The following is a 25,974-nucleotide window of genomic DNA, read 5'->3' on the forward strand; positions in this document are numbered from 1 at the left end:
TTCTTTAAAAAAAATTAAGAATTAAACAGTGGCCAATGAGACTTATCAAGAAAAAAAATAGAGAAGCTACAAATTTTAGATACCAGGAATTAAATAGATGATATAACTACAGAACCTACAGAAATCAACTTAATTATGAAAACTTTAGGCCAGTACATTTTACAAACAAGGTGACATGCCAAATTCTTTGTAAAATTCTAATTCTTAAAACTGATGCAAAAAGAAATTTAAAAAGTAATAGCTTCTTTTTATTAAAGAAATGTTTTGATTTTTTTTTATAAATTTTAAAAAGATTTCTGTGAGATAATCCCAGGTTACATGGTTTCTTAGGTGAATTTTATCAAACATTTAAGAAATACAGAGAGTTCTCAACTTACAGTGGTTTGACTTATGCTCTTTTGACTTTATAATGGTGCTTTCATCTGTGTACATTAATAATGAGCATCAATATGACCATTCAGGTTTTCACTGTTAGTATAGTTTTCAATAAATTGCATGAGAAATCCAATACTTTATTTTAAAATGGGCCTTGTGGTAGATGATTTTGCCCAATTGTAGACTAATGTAAGTGTTCTGAGCAGGTTTAAGGTAGGCGAGACTAAGCCATGATGTTCAGTAGGTTAAATATATAAAATGCATTTTGACTTACAATATTTTTAATTTAGGATGAGTTCATTAAGATATAAGCTCATTGTACGTTGAGACTTATGTCTAATAATATCAATCTTGAAAAGACTCTTTTTAAAAAATATAATTTAAGGGCCGGGCGTGGTGGCTCACGCCTGTAATCCCAGCACTTTGGGAGGCCGAGGCGGGTGGATCACCTGAGGTCGGGAGTTCAAGACCAGCTTAATTAACATGGAGAAACCCCGTCTCTACCAAAAAATTAAAAAAAAATTAGTTGGACATAGTCGTGCATGCCTGTAATCCCAGCTACTCAGGAGGCTGAGGCAGGAGAATCGCTTGAACCCTGGAGGTGGAGGTTGTGGTGAGCCGAGATTGCGCCATTGCACTCCAGCCTGGGCAACAAGAGCGAAACTCCATCTCTTAAAAAAAAAAAAAAAAAAAAAAAAAAAAGATAGAATTTAAAGGGTCCCTTCCTATCTTATTTTATGAACCCAGTATTGCCTTCATTCCAAATAGAGACAAGGCCATTATAAGTAATACAACTTCTATGTTTAGCCCTCATAAACAGACTCAAAAGTCCTTAAAACATAATAACAAATTAAATGTAGCAGTACATAGAACGGATAATAAACCATGAGCAAATGAAATTTCTAAGAAGATTGCAAGGTTAATTTATTATTTGAAAAATCAATTTAATTAATCAATTTTATTCATCTGGGTGATTACAATGGCAAAACTCGGCAAAGTGTGCACTTAAAATAGGAGTATTTATTTTAGGTAAATTATGGTTCAATGCAATTGACTTTTTAAAAAAAGCGTTTCCCAAAGTGATCAAAGTGGAGGGCAGGAAACAGTAAACATCAGCGCTTATGTTATAGCTACTAGAAGCCTCCCAATTCCAACAGTGTGCTTTCAAGCAGGTCTGATCCTTTCCCTGGAGGATACCTCTGGCCCCGGTGTGCTACAAATGCATTGCCCCCAGCTGCTTCTAACACCTTAGTGATAGAAGTGAGGAGAGAGTACTGGAGAAAGAAAAGGTGTACAGGCTTCCAAATGTACTTTCTCTTTCCAAAGGACACTCATGAAGCCAGTGGAGAGGAAAAAAACAAGCTGCTAAATAAGTCACAAGCATGTTCTCATACAGTTTTCCAATTAACTAAATTAGGACATTCAACCAATAAAATTTGTTTTACATAGTTCCTCCTTTAATAGGATGAACTTGCGGATTGTGAGATATGGCTGATATAACTTGTTTTCTCTATTTGCTTCTGTTTTTTTTTTCCAAGTTTTGTTTGCAATACGTTAGGAAAAATGTAATTGGGCTATAAAGTGAACAAACAAATTATCTATGACATTATCACTCAGATATAGAGATTGTTACTTCCTATTGGCCTTACATATGAATATAAATAAGTAAAAATAAATATATGAACATACGCATGTTTATTGTGTAATTATATAAATGTGTGTATAATGTTATATATAACATTCAATAAAGTCAGGCTTATACGTAGCTTCAATTCACTCTTCTAAAAGCCATCACTCAGTGTTGTCATTATCATATGTTAATAAATAATCTCTGAAAATATGCTTGTAGTAGTTGCACAATATCCCATCATAAAGATTGTCATGCCCTTTTTAAGCCATACTTCTGGGTATATAAGTTATATCTGATATTTTCCTGCTACATAATAATATACTATTATTATAAATCTATTAGTAATTGACTTTTTGTCAACACATATGATTGTTTTCTTACAACAGAGTACAAGAGTTGGTTGTAACTTTATTTCCTTCTAACTTTTATTTTAGGTTCAGGGGGTACATGTGCAGGTTTATCACATGGGTAAAATGAGTGTCAGTGGGGTTTGGTGTACAGATTATGTAGTCATCCAGGTAGTGAGCATAATATCTAACTGGGAGTTTTTCGATCCTCACTCTCCCCCACCCTCCACCCTCAGTAGACCTTGTGTCTATTGTTCCTTTCTTTGTGTCCATGTGGACTCAATGTTTAACCCCCACTTATAAGTGAGAACATGCGGTGTTTGCTTGGTTTTCTGTTCCTGCATTAATTCACTTAGAATAATGGTCTCCAGCTCCATTCATGTTGCTGCAAAAGACATTATTTCATCCTATTTTATAGCTATGTAGTATTCCATGGTGTATGTGCACTGCATTTTTTTTAATCCAGTCTACTGTTAACAGGCATCTAGGCTGATTCCATGTCTTTGCTATTGTGAATAGTGCTATAATGAACAATGTGTGCATATGTCTATGACAGAATGATTTACAGTCCTTTGGGTATATACCCAGTACTGGGATTGCTGGGTTGAATGGTAGTTCTGTTTTAAGTTATTTGAGAAATCTCCAAACTGATTTCCACAGTGGCTGAACTAATTTCCTGAGGAAACTGGAGAGTTCCCTGACTCACTTTGTAGGATGTGCAGCAGGGGTGTGGCTTGTCTGTTTGGCCATCACTTGTGGTGTCAAACCCCTTACTAGGCGGGGGGCGGGGGGGCACGCAGACAGGCAGGTGCAAAAGCCAGGGCAAGTGGCCATGGTAGTGTCTAGGGGTGGGAATGCCTGTGACTCCCACAGCCCAAGTGGGTGTGTGTTACAGTGTGTGCTCTTTTAGCTTTGCCATCCACAGACAGCTTAAGTGTTAACCAGCTCAGTGCCCTCTTGGTACCTAGGTCCTTATCCAGCATCCAGAAAGAATCAAGTTGCACACAGACTTGAGGATGGTGAATGTGGGGGTTTTATTGAGTGGTGGAGGTGGCCCCCAGCAGGATGGATGGGAAGCTGGAAAGGGGATGGAATGGGAAGATGATCTTCCCCTGGATCTTTGCCATCCAGAGACTGATCTCCTCTCCAACCACTGCCAGCCAAACTCCTCTTGGCATTCAGATGCTCCTTCTCTTCTTTCTGCCACATCATTCTGCCATTCTTCTGCTCTTCTGTTCATCTCCTCATCTGTTTGTCTGCTTCCGGAGCCTGGGGTCTGGGGTTTATATGGGTACAGGATAGGAGGGTGTGGTGAGCCAAAAGGCAAATTTTGGGTGCAAAAGCAGGAATGCCTGTTCCCCTGTTCCCATTTAGGGCCATGGGTTTCCAGGCTCAAGGGTGGGGACTTTGCCAGGGAACCACCCTCTTCTACCCAGCATTTCCCTGCCTCCTGTCTATATCACCACCAGCAGTGTATAAGCATTCCTTTTTCTGCAGAATCTCACTGCCGTCTGTTATGTTTTGACTTTTTAATAATAGCCATACTGACCAGTGTGATATGGTATCTCATGGTTCTGATTTGCATTTTTCTAATGATCGGTGATATTGAGTATTTTTTCATATGCTTGTTTGCCACATATAAGTCTTCTTTTGAAAAGTGTCTGTTCATGTTCTTTGCCCATTTTTAATGGGTTTGTTTTTTGCTTGTTGATTTAAGTTCCTTATAGATGATGAATATTAGACCTTTGTCAGATGTGTAATTTGAAAATACTTTCTCCTATTCTTTAGGTTGTTTGTTTACTCTGTTGATAGTTTCTTTTGCTTTGCTGAAGCTCTTTAGTTTAATTAGGTTCCACTTGTCAATTCTTGTTGCACTTGCTTTTGGAATCTTCATCATGAAATCTTTGCCAGTGTCTATGTCCAGAATGATATTTCCTAGGTTTTCTTCAAAGGTTTTTATAGTTTTGGGTCTTACATTTAAGTCCTTCATCCATTTTGAGTTGATTTTTGTATATGGTGAAATGAAGGGGTCCAGATTCAATCTTCTGCATATGGCTAATCAGTTATCCCAGCACAATTTACTGATTAGGGAGTCTTTTCCTCATTCTTGTTATTGTCAACTTTGTTGAAGGTCAGATAGTTGTAGGTGTGTGGCTGTATTTCTGGATTCTCTAACCTGTTCTATTGGTCCATGTGTCTGCTTTTCGACCAGTGCCATGCTGTTTTGGCTACCATAGCCTTGTAATATATTTTAAAGTTGGATAGTGTAATGCCTCCAGCTTGCTTCTTTTAGCTTAGAATTGCTTTGGCTGTTCTGGCTCTTTTTTGGTTTCATATGAATTTTAAAAGTTTTTTTCTAATTCTGTGAAAAGTGTCATTGGTAGTTTGGTAGGAATAACATTGAATCTGTAAATTACTTTGGACAGTATGACCATTGTAAGACTATTGATTCTTCCAATCCATGAGTATGGAATGTTTGTTTGTGTTGTCTGATTTCTGTCAGCAGTGTTTCTTTAGAACTTTTTATTGTATTGACTATCACAGCACATTGCCAACCGATTTCCAAAATATTGTACATATCCACACTTCAAACAATTGTTAATAAACCTGATTATCTCATTGCAGGAATAGTGTTTGCAAACAAAAAGATTTCGTTGGTCTTGGGCGCCATCCATCCTGACTTTTCCTCTGTTTCATTTCACCCTCAATGGCACAAAGTGCTATCACTCAAAATTCATTTCTAAAAGAAGGAGTGAAATAGTTTTTTTTTTTATAAATTGCAAATGAAGGTGTGGATGGATAAAGGTGAACATTTGTTTCTACGCTTATAGGTTATTTGTATTTCTTCATCTATATATTTTTAATAATCTTTACTCACATTTTTCTTAAGGATATTAGTTTTACCACCCAAATTGTTAAAACTCCATAGATTAATAAAATTAATAATTTAGCTAATAGAGCTTTATAAAGAACTTTTCCCAATTTGTCATTTTACTATTTACTGTTCTTGCTTTTGGACACAAGTTACAACCAGGCAATCACAGGAGCTGTGTCTTTTCTGCCCAGGAGAGTGGGCAGAAACAATGTCCCAGTCCTAGGATACTCCTGTCATTTTTGTTTCTTCTGTATCTTTCTGCTAACACTGTGTGAACAAATGAAGTAAAATTGATGCTCCAAATTCTTTTCAAATTAAATGAAACATCTTAAACAATTAAGAAGAAGTAGTGAAGGAAAAATGGGAAAATCATGAGAAAGGAATATGTTACTGGAGAAGACAAAAGGAGAGAAGAAACTGACAAAAAAGTAAAGAAAACCCATAATATTGTCATTATTTGGGAGACCTGATTAAGTCTGAAAATATGCAACGGAGCTGGAACTTAATTTGGATTTGGATGTTTATAATGATAAGGAAATAACCGGATCCACTTCAATCTGTTTAGTATTGTGTAGTGTCTTTCTGGTATCTTCAATGCCTGTTGTTTAAGATTTCAGTGATGAGAGCTTGAGAATTATAGTGCTACCACTGGTATTTGTTAATGAACCTTTAAATTGGCCATTACTGTTATAGCCTGTTTATGTTGGCTTGGCTATGTTGGCTCTTTTATTGAAATAGACAACATGATTAATTTACTTGAGTCCTCTAACATGTTTGTGTTGAATCCTGTTTAAATTACTGTCAGAAATAATGCCAGATTTTAGACTGGTGACAGAACATTCCTATGAAAATCTCCAACAAGGAATGCTACTTCTCAAAGAGTAAAAGAGGGAGAAGTGATTGGAAGAGGATGAAAGAGGGGCATGTTCATGTCAATCGCATAGGTAAGAGAAGAAAGAAACCAGATTACAAGAAAATTGTAGATGTGTTGAGCCTAGTCACCAATATAGATTGCCTGCCCCATTATGCCAATCTTTGGTGGTGATATGGATTAATGATTTTTTGAGAAATATATTTTATTACCTTCTGTCTACTAAAATGTCATAGAATACTAACCATTGTATGAAACCAATTTTTCCATTTTTTTCCTTATAAAACGTTCATGGTGTATAGCAACAACCAGACACCTCCCAAACTTAAGCAGTGAAAAGCAAATACTTCAGCTGGAGAAAACATAAAACAAAGTTATATTTTCCATGCCTGACAGATTTTAAGTTTAAGATGCTTTTTGGTAATTTTAATTTTCAAAAAAATACTGTCAGGTTAGCCATTGATTTTTGTCTTATGCCACTGCCTTTTAAATAAGATGGTGAAGCAAAGGTGGTGTTGACTTAGTTTACAAAAAGACTTAATAAAATGTCACATTTGCTAGTGATTTTGCCGTTATTCTGAATGTTTGCTTTCAAAGATAAAACAGAAAACAGCCTTTGGCAAAGAGCTCAAAGTAAAAGAAAGTAAATAAAATTCTTGAAATTCTATGTGAAAGAGATATTGTTTTATCTTCCGATATCTAGCATAAAGAATTGAGAAACAAAATTTTTGAGGATTAATTTTTAGTTTTCTATGCACATCTTCACATGCTTGTGGTGAATTATTTTATAGTTCAGCCTCTTTGGAGCGGAATTAGTTTGGGGGTTAAATATTGAAGTTCGGAGTAGATAAGCAGATGCATCAATGATTCCACATAGTACAAGGACACAAAAAGTTAACAAAGTTATTGCATGACAAGGAAGTTATGATGCTATGGATACTGTCCAGTCACTTTCAACTACCTGATAATAAGTTGGCTTGAACAAAAGAAAGTTGGAGACAAAGTAATAGTCATACCTGCTTAGACATTGTGAAGTAAATTCATTTGCAAGGCAAATGTATATATATATATATACACACACACACACACACACATTAGGAGATATAAATATCTCTCTCATAATGTGTAGAAAATTTTTTTGTTGGGGATGAAAATGATGAAATCATTTCTGGAAAGGTTTTCTGGAAATGTATGCCTCCTGCATCCCTTCCTTCTTTGTGTTAAGTGCCAAGAAAGAAACAATATTTCAGAGTTCAGCTCTGGGTATTTCTGTATAAGATTTTTATTTTTAAACAATTACACAAGAGATTCATGCTCATTATAGAAGAATTAGAAAATGCAGATGAGCAAGTAGAAAATATAAATTTTACATTGCACATACTCCCAAAACACAAAAATATTCTCCATTAACGTATTGGTGCGTATCTTGTACATGTATAGACAGGTATATGTATATGTTCATTCAGTAAGTGTCTACTAGGATTCAAAGGACACGTCAGAGAAGGAAACAGACAAAATTTCCTGCCCTATAAAGCTTAGCTGGTCAAGCCAAACAAAAGTAAAAAAAAAAAAACAATATACAGTATGTTAGAGAGTGATAAGTGCTAAGGAGTAAAATAAGGCTGGCAAGAGAGATAGGAAATGCTGGAGATTCTGTTTTAAATAGGGTTGCCAGAGAATATTTCATTGGTGTAAGAGTTGAGCAAATCCCTAAAGGAAGCAAGGGAGCAAAGCTATAGGGATGTCTGCTGGAAGGGTTTTCTAGGCAGAAGGAACAGCTATGTCAAAGGCCCCATGATGAGAGCATGCCCAGTGAGTTGGAGTTGAAGAAAGAAAAAAGAAGCCAATATCAAAATACATTTATATATTCTTTCTATAATACCTTCTTTGACCCATGAATTATTTGAAATGGTTTAATTTCCAAATGTTTGGAGTTTTCCTAGACATTTGTTATTGATTTCTAATTTAATTTTATTGTTGGTACAGAACATAGCACACAAAAACAATGCTGTCTTAGTTTAAAAGAAGTTTAATATGTGATATGCTTGTTGGTATTGATTCAATTTAAAAAAATTATTGAGTTATTTTATGGCCCAGAACATGATCTATCTTGGTGGATATATTATATATACTTGAAAGACAATATTTTTGTTTGCCGTTGGATGCAGTATTTTATCAATGTCAGTTACAACAAGGTGGTTAATAGTTAATAGTGTTGTTCAAATTATCTATGTCATTACTATTTTTTTTTTTTTTTTGGTAGAGCTAGGGGTCTCTCTGTGTTGCCCAGGCTGGTCTTGAACTCCTGGCCTCAAGCAATCCTCCCACCACATCCTTCCAAAGAGCTGGGAGGATTACAGGCATGAGCCACCACACCCAGCCCTTTACTGACTTAAAAAATTTAGTTTTTCTATTGTTTCTGAAAGAGGAGAAAATCTTTCCATATTAAAATCTCTCTTAATTTTGTATCTATCTGTTTCTTTGTTTAATTCTGTCAGTTTTTGCTTTATCTATTTTGAACTCCTATTCATAAACACATACATAATTATGATTGCGTCGTCCCACTGGGAGAACTTGTATTATTTTCAAAACTTTCTTTATCTTTGGTAATATTCTCTGTCTTGAAGTTTGCTTTATGTATTATTAATATACCCAATGAAGCCTTCTTTTGGTTAGCATTTGCATGACATAAATTTCTTATCTTCATTTACTTTGAATTTATTTGTGTCTTTAAGTTTAAAGTACATCTCTCATTAACAACATATAGTTTCCATGCTGTCTTAGAATCTCTGCATTTTTGTAAGTATTTTTACTTAAAGTACATCTCTAACAGACAGCACATGGTAGGGTCCTGCATCTACCTTTCGTCCAGAGTTTTTAAATTGGGTGTTTATATTCTTTATATTTAATGTAATCATCAATATGGTTTGATTTAGATCTCCCATTTTATTATATGTTTTCCATTTATCCCTTTTATTATTTTTTTTTCTTCCTGTGTTCCTCTTTTCCTCTCTTTTTTGGCTTATTTTAATATTTTTCACATTTTATTTTATTTTATCTTTAATCTCATCAGCTGTTTACATTCAAATTTCATTTTATTTTATCTTTTATCTCATTATCTGTTTTCTTTACACTCTAGGGATTATAGTACACATATTTACCTTTTATAGCCAATGTAAAGTTAATATTGCACCACTTTACATAAATTGTAGAAGCAGTGCAAGTATATAGGCCCTATTACCAAGGGCCCACTACTTATGTTAAAGTGTTTATATATACTATATGTACTCAGGTTACAAATACAATAATATGAGTTATAAGTTTTGCTTAAAACAGATACATTTATATATATAATTAGAAAAAAAAAGAGCATTTTGTATTCATCTGGATATTTACCATTTTAAACATTCTTCATTTCTTCCTGAGGATCCAACTTGTATCTACTACCATTTTTCTTCAGCCTCAATAAACTGATTTAGCTTCTTTAGCATTTCTTAAGATGCCAGTCTGCCGTTAATTTTTATTCATGTATTTTGAAATTCTCTTACTGGTTACCATTAGAATTATTATAGCTTTTTTATGAGTTGACCTAATTTTTATTATAAATGCCTCTCTTTGTCCCTGAAATTTTTCCTTGTTCTGAAGTCTACTTTGTCTGATTTAATAGGACCATTCCAAGATTCTTTCAAGTAGAGTTTTCAGGGTACAACTTTTTCCATTCTTTAATTTTTAACTTATGCCTTTATACTTAAAGTTGGTTTCCTGTAGACAGCATACATATGTAGGTCATAGTTTCCATCCAATCTGACAATCTTTACTTTTATTGGAGTGTTTGGAACAGTGCTATCCAATAAAAATGTGAATCACAAATATAAGTTACATATGTAATTTTAAAAAAACTTTGTAGATACACAAAAATCAAGTGAAAAATTACTTTAATATATTTATCTACACATATTCAAAATATTATCATTTAAGCACATTATTAATGGAAAAAATATATTAATGAGATATGTAACAATATTTTAACTTATACTAAATCTTTGAAATTCAATGAGTGTTTTACGCTTATTTCACATTTCAATTTGGCCTGGCCACAAATTATACACCTAATAGCCAAATGTGACTATAGTGTTGGATAACACATTATATCCAATGTGGATATCAACTACGTGGAGGTTAATTCTTTCACCTTGCTCTATATTTTATAGTTGTTCCATATATTCTCTATTTTCCCCCCAGTATTCCAATTAGTGAGCTTAGGAAATTAATTTAATGATTATATTGTGCCTCTGCTGTTATCTATAACACGTTTTATTTTCTGTGATTGCTCTATGGTTTATCATATACATGCTTAGCTTGTTAGAGTCTACGTTAAGATACAATTATCACTTACATATAGTGTTAGAACCTTATAGGAGTGTATCTTCATTTCCACTTTTCCTTTTTGTGCTATTGTTTGTCATATAGTTTATTCTACTAATGCTATACAGCTCACCATTGCTATATTAATAGCTGTAATAATAGCATTGCTATTATTTTTGCTTTAAACAGAAAATTCTCTTCTACAGAAGTTTTTTTAAAGTAAAAAAAAGTCTCTTTTTGTATATTCTCCATTTCCTGCACTCTTATCCCTTTTGCAGATTGAACTATATATTTGGTATCAATTAATTATTGTCTGAAATTGTCCCTTTAGCATTCCTTTCAGTACAGGTCTTCTTAAATTTTCTCAAATTTTGTTGGTCTAAAAGTCTTTATTTTGCCTTCAGTTTTTCTTTTTTATTATTATTATTATTATACTTTAAGTTTCAGGGTACATGTGCACAATGTGCAGGTTTGTTACATATGTATCCATGTGCCATGTTGGTGTGCTGCACCCATTAATTCGTCATTTAGCATTAGGTATATCTCCTAATGCTGATGTTCTTTGTTCTCGTTGGTTTCAAAGAACATCTTTATTTCTGCCTTCATTTCATTATGTACCCAGTAGTCATTCAGGAGCAGGTTGTTCAGTTTCCATGTAGTTGAGCGGTTTTGAGTGCGTTTCTTAATCCTGAGTTCTAGTTTGATTGCACTGTGGTCTGAGAGACAGTTTGTTACAATTTCTGTTCTTTTACATTTGCTGAGGACAGCTTTACTTCCAACTGTGTGGTCAATTTTGGAATAGGTGTGGTGTGGTGCTGAAAAAAAATGTATATTCTGTTGATTTCTGCTTGGTGCAGAGCTGAGTTCAATTCCTGGGTATCCTTGTTAACTTTCTGTCTCGTTGATATGTCTAATGTTGACAGTGGGGTGTTAAAATCTCCCATTATTATTGTGTGAAAGATATTGTCATGGGTGTAGCATTCTTTTTTTCAGTATCTTAAAATATCATTCCAATGTCTTCTGGCTTTCATAGTTTCTGACAACAGGTCTCCTTTAATTTTGCTTCATGTTTCTCTCTTAGGCATGCGTGTCTTTTTGTCTCTGGTTTCTTTTAGGATTTATTCCTTACCACTGATTTTTCAGTGATTTTATTACCACATGCCTTGGTATTGCTTTCTATATTATTATTATTTTTTTCAGATTTACTGAAGCTTTATATCTATGATGGTCATCACATTTGTAAATATTTTTACCATAATTGTATAACTTTTTTCCTGCCTTGTTCATTTCCTTCTCTTCTGGAACTATTACAAATCTGATAGCATGCTTAATAATGCCATTATATATTTTTTTCTCTTGTCTTTAAGTTCAACGACTTTTCCTATTCTAGTGCCTAATTTGCTTTTAATCCCATTCAATGGTTTTTTTCATTCCGTATGTAGAATTTTTATCTCTAGCCATTCAGTTTGAATTTTGTTTACAAATTCAGTATGATCTTTCTGTTTAAGACCTCATTGTATTCATGTTTTGTTTTATGCCCTTTCCCATATTTCCATATTAATCACACCTATTTTTTTAAATTCACAGACTATTTTTTAGAGCTGCTTTAGGTTTATAGAAAAAAATAGGCAGAAAGTACAAAGTTCCTATATACCCTCTCCCCCAACATTTTAACAGTTTCCCCTATTCTTACTAGTGTGGTATTAGATTAGATCAGTGTGGTTAACTTGTTATAACTGATGAACCCATATTGAAACATTATTATAAACTGAAGTTCATAGTTTGAGTTCCCTCTTGTACAGTTTACAGTTTTTGACAAATGTATTATGACATGTATCCACTATTACTGCTTCCTACAACATAGTTACGATGTCTTTAAAAATCCTCTTTGCTCCACTTATTCATCCCTCCCTCCCTCCTTGAATCCCTGGTAAGCACTGCTCTTTCTACTTTGTCTTTAGTTTTGCCTTTTCCAGAATGTGATGTAGATTGAATTATCCAATATGTTGCCTTCACTTGGCTTCTTTCACTTACAAATATGTATTTAGGACCCTTCATGTATTTTTGTGGCTTGATAGCTTATTTTCTTTCTTGCTGAATAATATCCCACTTTAAGTGTATATCAGTTTGTTTATCTGTCCATCTGTTGGTTGCTCCCAAATTTTTGCAATAAGAAAGATATTTTAGACATTATATTCAGGATTCTGTGTGTAAATCAATTTTGAATTTAACCAGGTAAATACCTAGGGCCACAGTTGCTAGATCATATGGTAAGACTATCTTTAGGATTCTAAGAAACCACCAAACTGTCTTCCAAATAAAAATGAAGATACAACTCACCAAAATTTGTGAGATGTAGCAATAGCACTGTTTCAAGAGAAATTTACAGAAGTGAATGCATATACTAGAAAACAAGGAAAATTTCAAATCAATAATCCTAGCTTTTATCTGAGAAAACTTAAAGAAAGGAGAAAATCAAATACAAAGTAAAGAGAAAAAAAGTAATAATGCTGCTTGCTGCATCTGTCAATTACCTATAGAATGATAAACAGTCTCCAACTATCATAGTGGGTTTGCACATCTCTCTTTGTAGTTTTATCATTTTTTGCCATGAATATTTAGACTGCCCATTGTTAGGCACATACACATTAAACATTTTATATATTCTTGGAGAATGGACCACTTGGTCATTATGTAATGGCCTTGTTTATCACTGATAATTTCCCTTATTCTGATATCATCTTTGTATGAAATTAGTATAGCAACTCCAGCTTTTTTTCATTAGTTTTGGCATAATATATCCATCTCCATTCTATTACTTTTAATCTATTTATGTCTTGATATTTAAAGTCCTTTCTTGTAGAAAACCTGTAGTTTTCTTTAATTCACTCTGATAATACTTCTTTTTAATTATTGTATTAACCATTTATAACAAAGTGATTACTAATATGGTTGATTTAATATCTACCATAATTGTAACTATTTTCTATTCACTCCTGTTTTTCTTTTTCTTTCTTTTTGTTCTTTTTTCTTTCTTTTCTTCTTTCCTTCCTTCTTTTTTTATCCTTTTTTCCTTTCTCTAGTTTTAATTGAGCATTTTACACGATTTCACTTCCTTTCCTCTCTTGGCAAATCAATTATATTGCTTTTCTAAAAAAATAATTTATTGCTTTTCCTAGATTTTGCAATATACACTTACAACTAAATACATTTTCAAATAACTCTATATCACTTCATGTGTAGTACACAAATCGTATAACAATACATTCCTATTTTTCTGCCTTCCTTATAATATGGACCTCACTAATTTCACTTAACCAATAATCACCATATATATTGTTGCTATTAGTGTTTGACACAAAGTATTCTGTTAGATAAACTAAGAATAAGAAAAAAATGTATATTATTTTATTTTTATTTTTCTCTAGTGTCTTTTTCTTTCCTTCCCACCCTTCCTTCCCACAGCTCTGTTTCCAACCTTATTTTCATTCTCCCTAAAAATAAATATTCCAACCTATATTATTCTGACCTATATTGTATTCACTCACCCTGAAAAACTTCTTTTAATATTTCTTGCAAGGCCAGTCGTCTCCTAGTAGCAAATGTCCTCACTTTTTGTTTGTTCGGGATTCACATTATGTATGTGTTAGCTCGCCTGTAGTTGACCCACAGTTCTTTTGATCTTCTGCTCCACGGTTTTTATTCTTTATTCTCATTTCATTTCAGTTTTGGAAGTTTCTGTTTATGTATGTTCAAGCCCTCAAATTTTTTCCTTTCCATATCTTGTCTACTGATGAGCCCATCAAAGGCATTCTTCCTTTCTATTATAGTGTTTTGATTTCTAACATTTTTTTCTTATTCATTCTTAGAGTGTCCATCTTTCTGCTTACATTATCCATCTTTTCTTGTATGTCATCATTTTTTTCATTAGATTTCTTAACATAGTAATTATATATTTTTTAATTCCTGGCCTGATAATTCCAGTGTTTCTGCCACATCTGGGTCTATTTCTGATGCTTTTTGCTATCTTCAAACTGTGTTTTTTTGTATCTTTTAGAATCTCTTGTAATTTTTGGTTGAAGGCCATACATGACCAACTGAGTAAAATGAACTGGGATAAAGAGGCCTTTAGTGTGAAGTTTTATGGTTATCTGGCTGAGTTAGGCTGTGTTTGTTGTTTGCTATACATACAGAGGTCAGCGGCTAGAATTCCCTTTGTTGTCCTTGTTTTTGTCTCGCATGTTACCTTTGGGTTTTACTGGAGATTCCTTCTTAAAAGAGCATGTGAGCCTCGGATTTCTTTTATTGGTAACCCGCTGTTATTATACAGGAGCCTGGTTGATATGTCACTAAACTATGGGGTTAGGGAAGTTACAATTCAATCCTATAATTCGGTTCCAGTCTTTTACTGAGCCTGTGTTTCTGGCCTATAAATTTCCCCCATGCCCTCCGGGGAGACAAAATGGCTAAGGGACTCAGGACTCGGGTATTTCCCTTCTCCCATGTCAAAGGCCAGAGGGAGCTAGAATTAGATATTCCCTTTCTCTAAATTGGTTAAGCTCTGGCAAAACCCAAGGCAACTGGCTCTGTTAAAATAGTTTATTTTGAGGGTAGTCCTTTGTTAAGTAGAACACAATGTTCTGGACTTATTTCAGATTAAAAACTTTCCTCTTCCACTACTGGAAGCATAAGAGAAATTTTCCCCCATGTTCACCTTGAGAAGCTGATGGTACTACTGAAGGTAAAAATGCTCATCAGTGTGGGGTATCCTGTAAAGCTGTTTCTCGTGCAGTTTCTAACTTTCTAATTAGTCCTCACTGGGCCTCTGACAATTCATCAATTATGGTTTAAACATTCCTACCAGAACTGGGTTGCAGTGGGCTTCTGCTCTAGAGTGTCTGCTCCTAGTAAACTGTGATTCATAGGATATGACTCTCTCTCCAGTTTTCAAGTTACATTGTGGTTTATCCTCTGATCTCAATTCTCTGATGAATCTATAAACATTGTTGATTTTTAGCTTGTTCATCTTTTCTCTTTTTGAGTGTATAAAGTGACAATCCAAGCTCTCTACACATTGGACTGGAAACTAGATCATAGTTTTTTAAGGCCTTTGTATGTTAATTCCTTTATCTTATTTCTGCATTTGTTTCAGTTGAATTATATTTCTCCTAATCCAAGTTTGTTTTTTTTTCTGCTTCTTTGATTGCCTAGTAATTTTTTACTGAATTCTGGACATTGTTAATTTCTTATTTTCCAATGATAGACTTCTTGCCTTCTTTTAAAGATCCTTGTACTTTGTTCAGGCAGTTACATGTAGGTGATACTTATCTTTTCAAGTTTTTTTTTTCTTTTTTTGAGAAAATTTAATTTTTTAAAAAATCATTTATTTTAAAATAAATTTTATTACATATATTTAAGGTATACAATGTGATGTTATGAAATATATGTAGATTGTAAAAAGTTACCATAGTGAAACAAATGAACATATCTATCCTCTCACATAGTTACCCACTTTTTGTTTTTGTTTTTATGGCAATAACAGTTAAAATCTATTCATTTAGCATGAATTCCATGTATGGTAAAATTTTATTGCCTATAGTCCTCCTGTTGTATATTAGACCTCTAGACTTGTTCATGGTATGTATCTTATACTTTGTATCCTCTGACTTATATCTATCTCCCAATTTTCTCCCTTCCTCCTCTGCCCCAGAACCACTGTTTTGTTCTCTTTGTATATTTGAGTTTTTAAAAAATCCTCATTTAAGTGAAATCACGTAATACTTTTCTTTCTTTGTCTGGTTTATTTCATTGTCCTCCAGTCTCATCTATGTTGTGTCAAATGAGAAGATCTCGTTCTTTTTTAGGGCTGAATAATATTTCATTATTATTTATATGGGATATATAGAAACATACCACAGTTTCTTTATCCATTCATCCCTTGATGGACAGTTAGGCTTTTCTATATCTTAGCTATTATGAATAATGCTGCAATGAACATGGGAGTGCAGACATTTTTATGAGGTTATGATTTCATTTCCTTTGGGTATATTCCCAGAAGAGAGAGATTACTGAATCATATGGTAGTTTTATTTTTAATTTCTTTAGAAAACTCTATACTCTTTCCCATAATGCCTGTATCAATTTACATTCCACCAACAATGTATAAGAAAGAGTTCTCTTTTCTACACATCCTTGCCAACATTTGTTATCCTTTGACTTTTCGATAATAAGTTAAATCATCTCCTAACAGGTATGAAATGACATCTCATAGTGGTTTTGATTTGCATTTCTCAGATGATTAATGATGTTGATTACCTTTCAAGCCTTCTTTTTACCTTTGTTTTTGTTTTTGTTTGTTTATTGAACTTTTTACACAATCAGTAATTTATCCACTCTCATCTGCTCTCACTCTCCCCCATTTTGTAGTTTCCAATGTCTATTAGCTCCACCTTTATGTCCATGTGTTCCCATTGTTTTAACCTTTGCTAATGTGTTCAGAGGAACCTTGGTTTTAAGGCTAATTCTCCTTTATTACCAAGGCCCAATGTTTCTGAGTACTCTACCCAATTCCCCTGTGAATTAGGTCTCTCCTGTCTGCTCTTGAGAATACAAATTATTTCCATCCTTCTGTGTGAATTCCTAAAATTCTTTACCCTCTGGCTTTTCCTATTGTTCCTTCTAGAACTTCATGACATTTTATCCAACATTTATGCAGATCAATGCTCAGCTAAAAACTCATGTTTGTTTTTTTTTAACCCTTCTGCAGGTCTCTGAACCCTTCTCATCATGCAGCTTCTGCTCTCATATTCTTCCCCATAAGTTCTTGACACTCCAGCTTTCCAGAGCCTTGATCCCTGTCTCCTTAACTCTATGAGACTACATGGCTCTGTTTGAGTTTCTACCCCTGGCCTCTGCTTCAGTAATCAAGCTAGGGTAATGGTAATGGTCAATTCATATGTTTTCTTCTATCAAGTATCACAATTTCATGCTCCTAGAAGTCTGAACACTCTTGTAAATTTTTTTTTTCTGGTCTCTAGTTATGGCCTATTCCTATAGCAGTTAGTCCTTCACAAACCTTTGGCGTCGTCTCTGTCCTCACATACAACAACCATTTAGATGTGTGGTCACTCTGTTAATTTAGGAAAAATGTTATTTGGAAACTGGTCTTGTCTGAAAATTGTTAATAACGAATAAAGGTAATTCTTGATTCCAAACCATTTATATTCATTGTTCAAATATCAATGATGTTTGTCTTCATTAATGCAATGAATTCATTTAACATAATTTGCACACTGTAGAGGAACTGGAGAGTTAGCTGCCAACCAGCAATTAGAAGATTTCTCCTTATTTATAAGCTAGAAAATTCTAGAAATATACATTTCTTCCTTTCCTTTTTAAAATATGAACTTATCTGTTGTCCAGTTGGGAACATATCTTTTGTTTAAGAGCATTTGTGGGACATGTAAAATCTTACCAAATCATTTTTTTCCAGAGAAAGCAAACTGAAGGTACTATTTATTTGTTATGCTCCACTATTCAATACTATAAAAAATAAAAGAAAAAGCATCTAAATTATTCTATTTTCATCAGTTATTTTACACAGAAAAACTATACAATTAGACTTGAATTTCCTAATTGCTTTTTACTCCAAGATGGAAAATGTGTAGTTAATTAAAAGACTCAGAGTACTGCAAGATTTATTTTTTGCTACCTATTTTCTAGTACATAAAATAGATGGAGAGGCATCCTTAAATCAGCACACCTCACCTTCCCAATCCAGTCACTACTTATTACAAGTTTGATGTAACCCAAAATAAAGTTTACTAGCAAACTAAAAGTTTACTAGCAAACTATTAAATATAGGCAAAGTGTCTTTTTCAACATTGTTAGTTCAGCGATGAGAACCAAGTTTTAAAATAATTGATATGTGGCTCTAAGTTATGGGAATGGGCAAATTTGCATCACGAATCCACAACACTTGGAGTAAAGAGTAATTATGAAATTCAAATAACCCAATTCAGTTTACCTAGGATGGTTTTGTTATGGAAATACACATCCATGCTCAAAATTCAGCATCACAGGGAAGCAATAAAGCTAGTCAAAGAAAATATACTGAAGGTGGAAAGACATGTATCAATGACTCAATGTATCAGGTCAGCATATATGTGAAACAGTGATTTTGGACTTATCATATAGGGGACTGAGACATTTCAGCCTATCTTTCCTCAGAATAAAATTCCACCATGGAGAGGAGGAGCCTCGTGAGGAGTTCCAAAGAGCTGTAACATTGCATGAAAGATCTAAGGACGTGTTTAATATCTCACTCTCAGGTCTTGGGTACTGGGAGGAGTAGAAAGACAAATAATTGTCCTTTGACCTTAATGATCCATTGTAGATCTGCACAAAGCAGAATATCTGTAGTAAAGTATAGATAAGAAATTCAGCCCTAGGTAGATTCAGATAAAACCTGAAATAAGCATTCTTTCATGTTGGATTGCGTTCTTCAGCGTCAAGAGTAGCTTTCTTTTTTCAAGCTCAACCTTTACATCTAGATAGAGAGTAAAATAAATGTAATCAAAACCATTTACAAGTTGCCATTCACTAATATTGTCTATTTAGTTGAGTAGGATTATCATATCACATGCTTCTATGTCCCTTGCCATTCTGTCCTTACACAGGTATGTCTTTGTTTCTTCTTTCTGTTGTTCACAGCCATCAGGTAGGCAATTGACATTTCTAATGTAATGAAAGAGAAAATAGAGACACAATAAAAATAAGCAAGTTACCAGAGTTTATAATCATAGCTACCAAACCCTGTATTAATAGTTTGTTTATTTATTCACATATTTGCACTATCTCCTGGGCATATATAAAATAGAGACATGGGCCAGGCATGGTGGCTCACACCTTTAGTCCCAGCACTTTCCACCTGGGGAGGCTGAGGCAGGACAATTGCTTGAGGCCAGGAGTTTGTGTCCAGCCTGGGTAACATAGCGACACCCTGTCTCTAAAACAAAACAAAACAAACAAAACGCCATATATGTATATGTGTGTAATATATATAATATATATCATATATAAATATATAATATTAATATATAATAAATATATATTTATATATCATATATTAATATTATATAATTAATATATATCACACATATATAATATGTGAATATATATTATATATAATATGTGTTATATATTATATAGTATATATAATATGTGTTATATATATATACACACATACACACACACACACACACATACAGGTATGGTGGCATGCACCTGTAGTCCCAGCTACTCGGGAGGCTGAGGTAGGAGGATCACTTGAACCCAAGAGTTCAAGGCTGCAGTGAGCTATAATGGTGCCACTGCACTTCAGCCTGGGTGACACAGTGGGATCCTGTCTCAAAATGAATAAATAAATAAATAGTTTTAAAAATAAAATAAGAGAAATAGAGACCTGAAAATGAAAAATGACATATATATTCATTACCAAATATAGAGACATAATAGACTTATTACAGATTACGACTGCCTCCTCCTCTCATCCCTCCTTAGTAAATGCAGTTCTTATATAGAGGGTACAGTTATCTTATCCTAAATGTTTAAGTCTAACTCATGAGAGACACATATTTGGCATTAAGAGTAATAACAACATTTTTTTCTAACATTCAATATCATTTCCCATCAATTATCTTACTAAAGTTTGCTTTGCAACTATATTCCTCTCACTTTTTAAATATCACTGGCAAACTATAATACAATTCCTGGACCTTGGTTCAAAGCTTTACAGAAATCTACTCATGAAAATCTCTTCTGCATAATATGTAACATGTGGATTTCTTGGCTTAGGAAGAGACCTTCAGAAGGCATGATTCTTTAATAATGTACCATAAAGAAAATGTTTTTAAAGTATGTTTAAGATAAAAATAATCTAATTATATAATTATGGATAGAGAAAGAGCTCTATGTGGTTAGCCTGGCTCTAACTATGAAAATATGATTTTCATGGAATTGGCTTAGTTTACCAACTAAGACCACAAATATTAAATTGCTCATCATAGGTGGGCTTTCTCTAAGATTTTAATTATGGACAGCCAATGACTGCTCACATATCAATTCAGGTTGAAATCAAACATGGCTGTACTTCCTATATTAAGTGCAATTTAAAGAAAGATCACATTTGATTCATATGTAAATTGCTGGCAAAAATTCTAAAGCTACTTGTTGGCCCATTCTTCTTCTTTGGTAGCCAGGGTAGGAACACATTTTGCCAATGTGAGAAGTTTCTCAATTTTCATGGGTTGGGAGATTAATTCCAAACTTAGGAAATACTTTTGGTTTTTTATGTTGTTTACACTTAACAAAGCACAATTTCCAGTTTCGACAAAAAATATGGACTTAAATACTTTCTAAGCAAATAAACACACAAATATTAAAAAGACTTGCAAGACTAAAAAATAAGAAATAAAGCCATATAAATCTCTTTTGGTTGCAAAAGTATACATAACTTAGAAATTTAAGGTTCTAGTTTTCTTTAATATATGCCTGGATTTGAAGATCACAGGGAAAAAAGTATTGAAAAAATAAATTTGAGGTTTTATTTTAACTATTATTTATAAAATAATTTATGAAGACATGACTTCAAAACATAGCTGTGTCATCCTTTTCTAATTCATGTATAACAAATGGCAACACTTTAAATATGTGTCTGTCTTTCATAATATGATGCATGTTTTCCCTCCCCATAAAACCTCAACTCATGTCTAACAGTATTTTTAACTAATAAAACTGCAGTAATCCAAAGAAATGTAGACAAGTATAAACTAACTAAATGGACACATTTTTTCATTTGACATTACTTCAAAATTAAGGTTAGCAAAATATCACCTGGGACTAATTTTCTTAGGCTCAGACAGTTCCACTCTATGTTTGTAAGGAATGAGAAATGAATGAAGAATTTTTTCTCTCTCAAAGATTTTCAATTGGGCAGTGGCTAAAAAAGAATCTGTCATAGGAAGCCATTTTGAAAATTAACAATCTTTTCAGTGGAAAGTGATGTTTTAGAGTGTTTATCTCTTTGGACTGTATATATCTAGTGCATATGTATAGACCCAGGAAGCCTACTTGTGGGTGTAAACAATTTTAGAGCTCGTTTCTTAAAGTATAAAATTCCTAGTGTAGAAATTTATATAAAAATAAACAGACGGAAGGCAAAAGAACATGTGGCCCATAATTTTTAAAATTGGAAAAAAATTTATTTTTCTTGATTCATATTGGAATAGCAACCATAAATGAGGACAATTAGCAGATTTTCTTTTCCCTTTGATTCAGTAAAATGTTTGTTTGGCTGAAGTAATCAGAATATAAATTTTCCCTGTAAGGGAGTTGCAGAGAATAGCTCAATAGTGTATTGGAATTTTATTTTCAACATTTTTTCTTTTGCAAAAGACCAACAGAAAATTGTTACGGTTAATAAAATAGGATTTATAGTAATAGTGATATCACATGTCTAATGTGAACCATAGCAGCTTTATCCAGGGCAATAACCCTTCTCCTTTTTTGTACACTTATTTTGTTCTATACCATCCAAATAAATATGCCTCACTGCAATTCCACTTTCCTTCAAATATTGTTTTCTACAGATCATTTCCAGAGAGCTATATAGCTATTTTTTGCCACTGATTAAAATAATAGGCACTTTTTTTTCCACTGCTATGTTTTATTTGTTTTGTAAGATTTTTCTTGTGACCAAATATGCCAAAGTATTGTATAACATTGGCATGTTGAAATCTAAATATTTGAACAAAATTTGAGCAATATTTAAAATGAATCACTTTGTAAATTGTCTAGATATTGGAGAAAAACAAGGTGAAGGATTAGCTTTCCAATTTATATCAGGATACAAATGAAAACCACTAGGTCTTCTCAAAACTTGCACCATTTCTCCATGATCAAGATAGCTGACCTGTTAGTTTAGTTCTGATTTCAGTTTTAGCAATGTCTTAATTGGAAAATGGCAAAACAATGTTGTCATGCCAGACTTCCAGGAGTGCATCTGTTTCTAATGTACAGTGCATAATTTAATGACGAGACACTTCAGTGGTCTACCCACTGCAAATCTCAGTTGTTAAATATGTCTGGAGCAAGATGTCTTTAAATAGTAGGCACTTTTTTGGTACATTAATTTCCTCACACTCAGAAGCAGAAAATGTGACTCTAGCTGTCACTTCGTGTAAAGCTCTGTTTACTTTAAAATGCTATTTACGGCCTAAATGTCTTGTTCAAACTGATTAACTACAGTGGAATTTAAACTTTTATAAAACCTATTTATTATGGTTAATGGTTTCAGAATTTTTCTTTCCCTTTAGACTATGAATTAAGGAATCTCTCTAATCGGCATTAAAACGCAGAGCTCTCAAGGCAAATCTTGAAAAAGATAAACCAACAGTACTCCAGAAGAGATTAAAATTTTAAATGTAGCCACAATTTGGTGTAGAGCTTGTACTATAATCATAAGATGTAAACACTTTTTTAAATTCTCCAAGAGATTAGGAATGAAGAGACAAAGCCAGAAAAACCATCCTCACACCACAATACCAAAGCAATTATCAAACATTATCTTCATTGATGATTCAACTTGGCTAACCACATGCTTGCTGACTAGCTTGGTATCCATCAAATCTTTTACAATGCATAACATCCCGTATGTGGTTAAATGTGGTTGTCCTATTTAGAGCTAGTCTAACCAGTATTACTAAGAGATAACAAATGTTGAATGATGAATGATAATCCCATATTTTACCAGCAGGGTAAGGAAAAAATTCATACCAAGGAAATATAAATTGAACTTTTATTAAAATTGTTAAAATACTATTATAAGCCCCTATTTCAGCTATGGAAAGATAGTATCTTAAAACAATCAACTTCACTCCTCGTTTAGAACATCAAATAACTCCTGAAGTTAATACCATCCTATTTAGAGTCGAAAAAAATATTTCCCCACAAGAACTTGTTCTTTTTGCATTAGGTGATTGTGAGACAAATAGGACTCTACTGATTAATGTAAAGAGTGTGAAGATGGCTTTACAATTAAGTTAATAATTTTATGTATCTAACATAACTTCACAAGAAAAATGTTACAACTTTTGATCCTTGAGTCAGCAAAGACGATTGCAATCAGCAGTTTCTTAAGAAAAATTATGGAGATGATGGATGATGTGACGTCAAAGATTTATTTTGTCATTACTTCTCTAATTCAGTCTCAAACTCCTATTTTAAGGGAATTATAAAGATATCTTCCATATATTATTGCTTCTAAATGCCTGGGGCAAACATTTTTTCTGTAGTCAGATCTTTCTCAACAACTTAGTTTTCTCCTGATATCTTTTTCCTGACTCTCAACCACTGTGTACACAGAAAATATAGGAAACTTGTAATAAATGAGTAAATTCTCACTTCAGAAACTTACTTTGATGGGAAAAACCTAATAATTATTCAGTCAAATTTAAATTATTATTTAATATGTCTTCTTATCTGGGTGACTGCTAAAAAGATGATTACATGAAAAGGGACACAACTATGGACTTTTGATTGACTATTTTTATTAAACCTTGAAAATTTAATTCAACACATCATAGTGGATTACCTGCTATCTGTTGGAAGCTTTTATATGTATTTTGGATAAATAAGTGAAGACACAGACAAATAGGAATTTCTTGCCATATTCAAGTGAGGAGACAGAAAACAAACAATAAACAGAATAAGAAAAATATAAAATAGGCAAGAAAATGAAAAATGCTACATATAAGAAAAGGAAAGGCCGGGCGCGGTGGCTCACGCTTGTAATCCCAGCACTTTGGGAGGCCGAGGCGGGCGGATCACGAGGTCAGGAGATCGAGACCACAGTGAAACCCCGTCTCTACTAAAAATACAAAAAAGAAATTAGCCAGGCGTGGTGGCGGGCGCCTGTAGTCCCAGCTACTCAGAGAGGCTGAGGCAGGAGAATGGCGTGAACCCAGGAGGCGGAGCTTGCAGTGAGCCCAGACTGCGCCACTGCACTCCAGCCTGGGCGACAGAGCGAAACTCCGTCTCAAAAAAAAAAAAAGAAAAGGAAAACAGAGAATGGGGAATTGAGTGGGGTGGGTTGGAAAAATAAGATGCATGTTGCCGTATGAAATAAAATGGGCCGGCCAGGCTTTATTGAAAAAGTGAAATTTAAGCAAAGACTTGAAAGAGATTTTGGAGTTACCTAAATGACAATATTTGAGGAAAGAACTTTTCAGGGAGAGGAAATAGCTAAAGCAGCAGACGAAGAAAAGTGAATAAAATAGGAATGATGAGGAGGTTCGGGGGTTTCTGGCAATGGCGGAGTAAGTGAGAGACCCATAGGCAAGGTCAGAGTGGTATTGGTGGGGTTTGCAGAGTGTCACACAGGGTCTTTGGGCATATTCAAGGACTCTCCCTTTTTCTCCAAGTACAATAGGAAGCCATTTCAGAGTCTAGAGCAGAGGTGTGCTATGATATGACTCACATCTTCAGAAGCACACCTGAGCTCTTGAGAAGACACTGCTGGGAAACAAGTGTAGAACAAGGGAGCCTAGTTGAGCGAATATTGCGGTCACCCAGGTGAGAAATAATAATGGCTTAAAACAGAGTGATAGCCAAGGAGTTGGTGAGAAGTGATCAAATCCAGGACATATTTTAAAGAAAGGCCCAACAGAATTTTGTAATGGGAGATGATGCAAAGGTCTTGAATTGAACAATCAGAATGTAGTTGCCATCAGCTGAGTTGGATAAGGCTATGCTCAGTTTGGAGGGCACAGACGAGGCCATCAGATTAAGGAAGATGGAGTAAGCAGGCCTGTGAAATGGTAGTGTGAGGTTAAGTAACATGAGAACCAAAAATTGACCATTTAGACTAGTGATGTGAAGGTTATAGGTAAGCTCGACAGTATCATTTTTTGGTGGAGTAGTGGGAGTAAAAGCTCAAATTGAGTAGATTTCAGAGATGATAGGAAAAGAGAACTTGGAGACAGTACATCTGCATATCTCTTCTGAAGACCTTCACAGTGAAGGAGAGCAAAGAAATATGATGGTAGCCGTTAGGGGAGAGGAGGTTAAGAGACATTCTTATTTAAGATGAGAGCAATGATAGCATGAAAATAATAGAGAAGAGGGGACAATTTATGAACACATGTCTGAGTGGACATAAGGAGGTTGGTATCTAGTGCACAAGTTGAAGAACTGCATTTGGATAGGAAGATGGAAGAAAAAGCACACACAGACAGCTCTGGTAGATGGGAATATGGCAGTAGAAGCCTACAGAAATTGTCTTAGAATTGATTTAAATGCTGTAAGCTGAGAATAAAGGTGAAAAGGGAGGTTTTGAGACAAAAGCATAGGTATTGGTTTTTGAAGAGACTGGGTGCAATGGCTCATGCCTATAATTCCAACAATTTGGGAGGCTGAGGTGGGAGAATCACTTGAAGCCAAGAATTTGAGATCA

The sequence above is a fragment of the Hylobates moloch genome, unplaced genomic scaffold, assembly GCF_009828535.3.
Source record: "Hylobates moloch isolate HMO894 unplaced genomic scaffold, HMol_V3 SCAFFOLD_10, whole genome shotgun sequence".
Lineage (NCBI taxonomy): Eukaryota > Metazoa > Chordata > Mammalia > Primates > Hylobatidae > Hylobates > Hylobates moloch.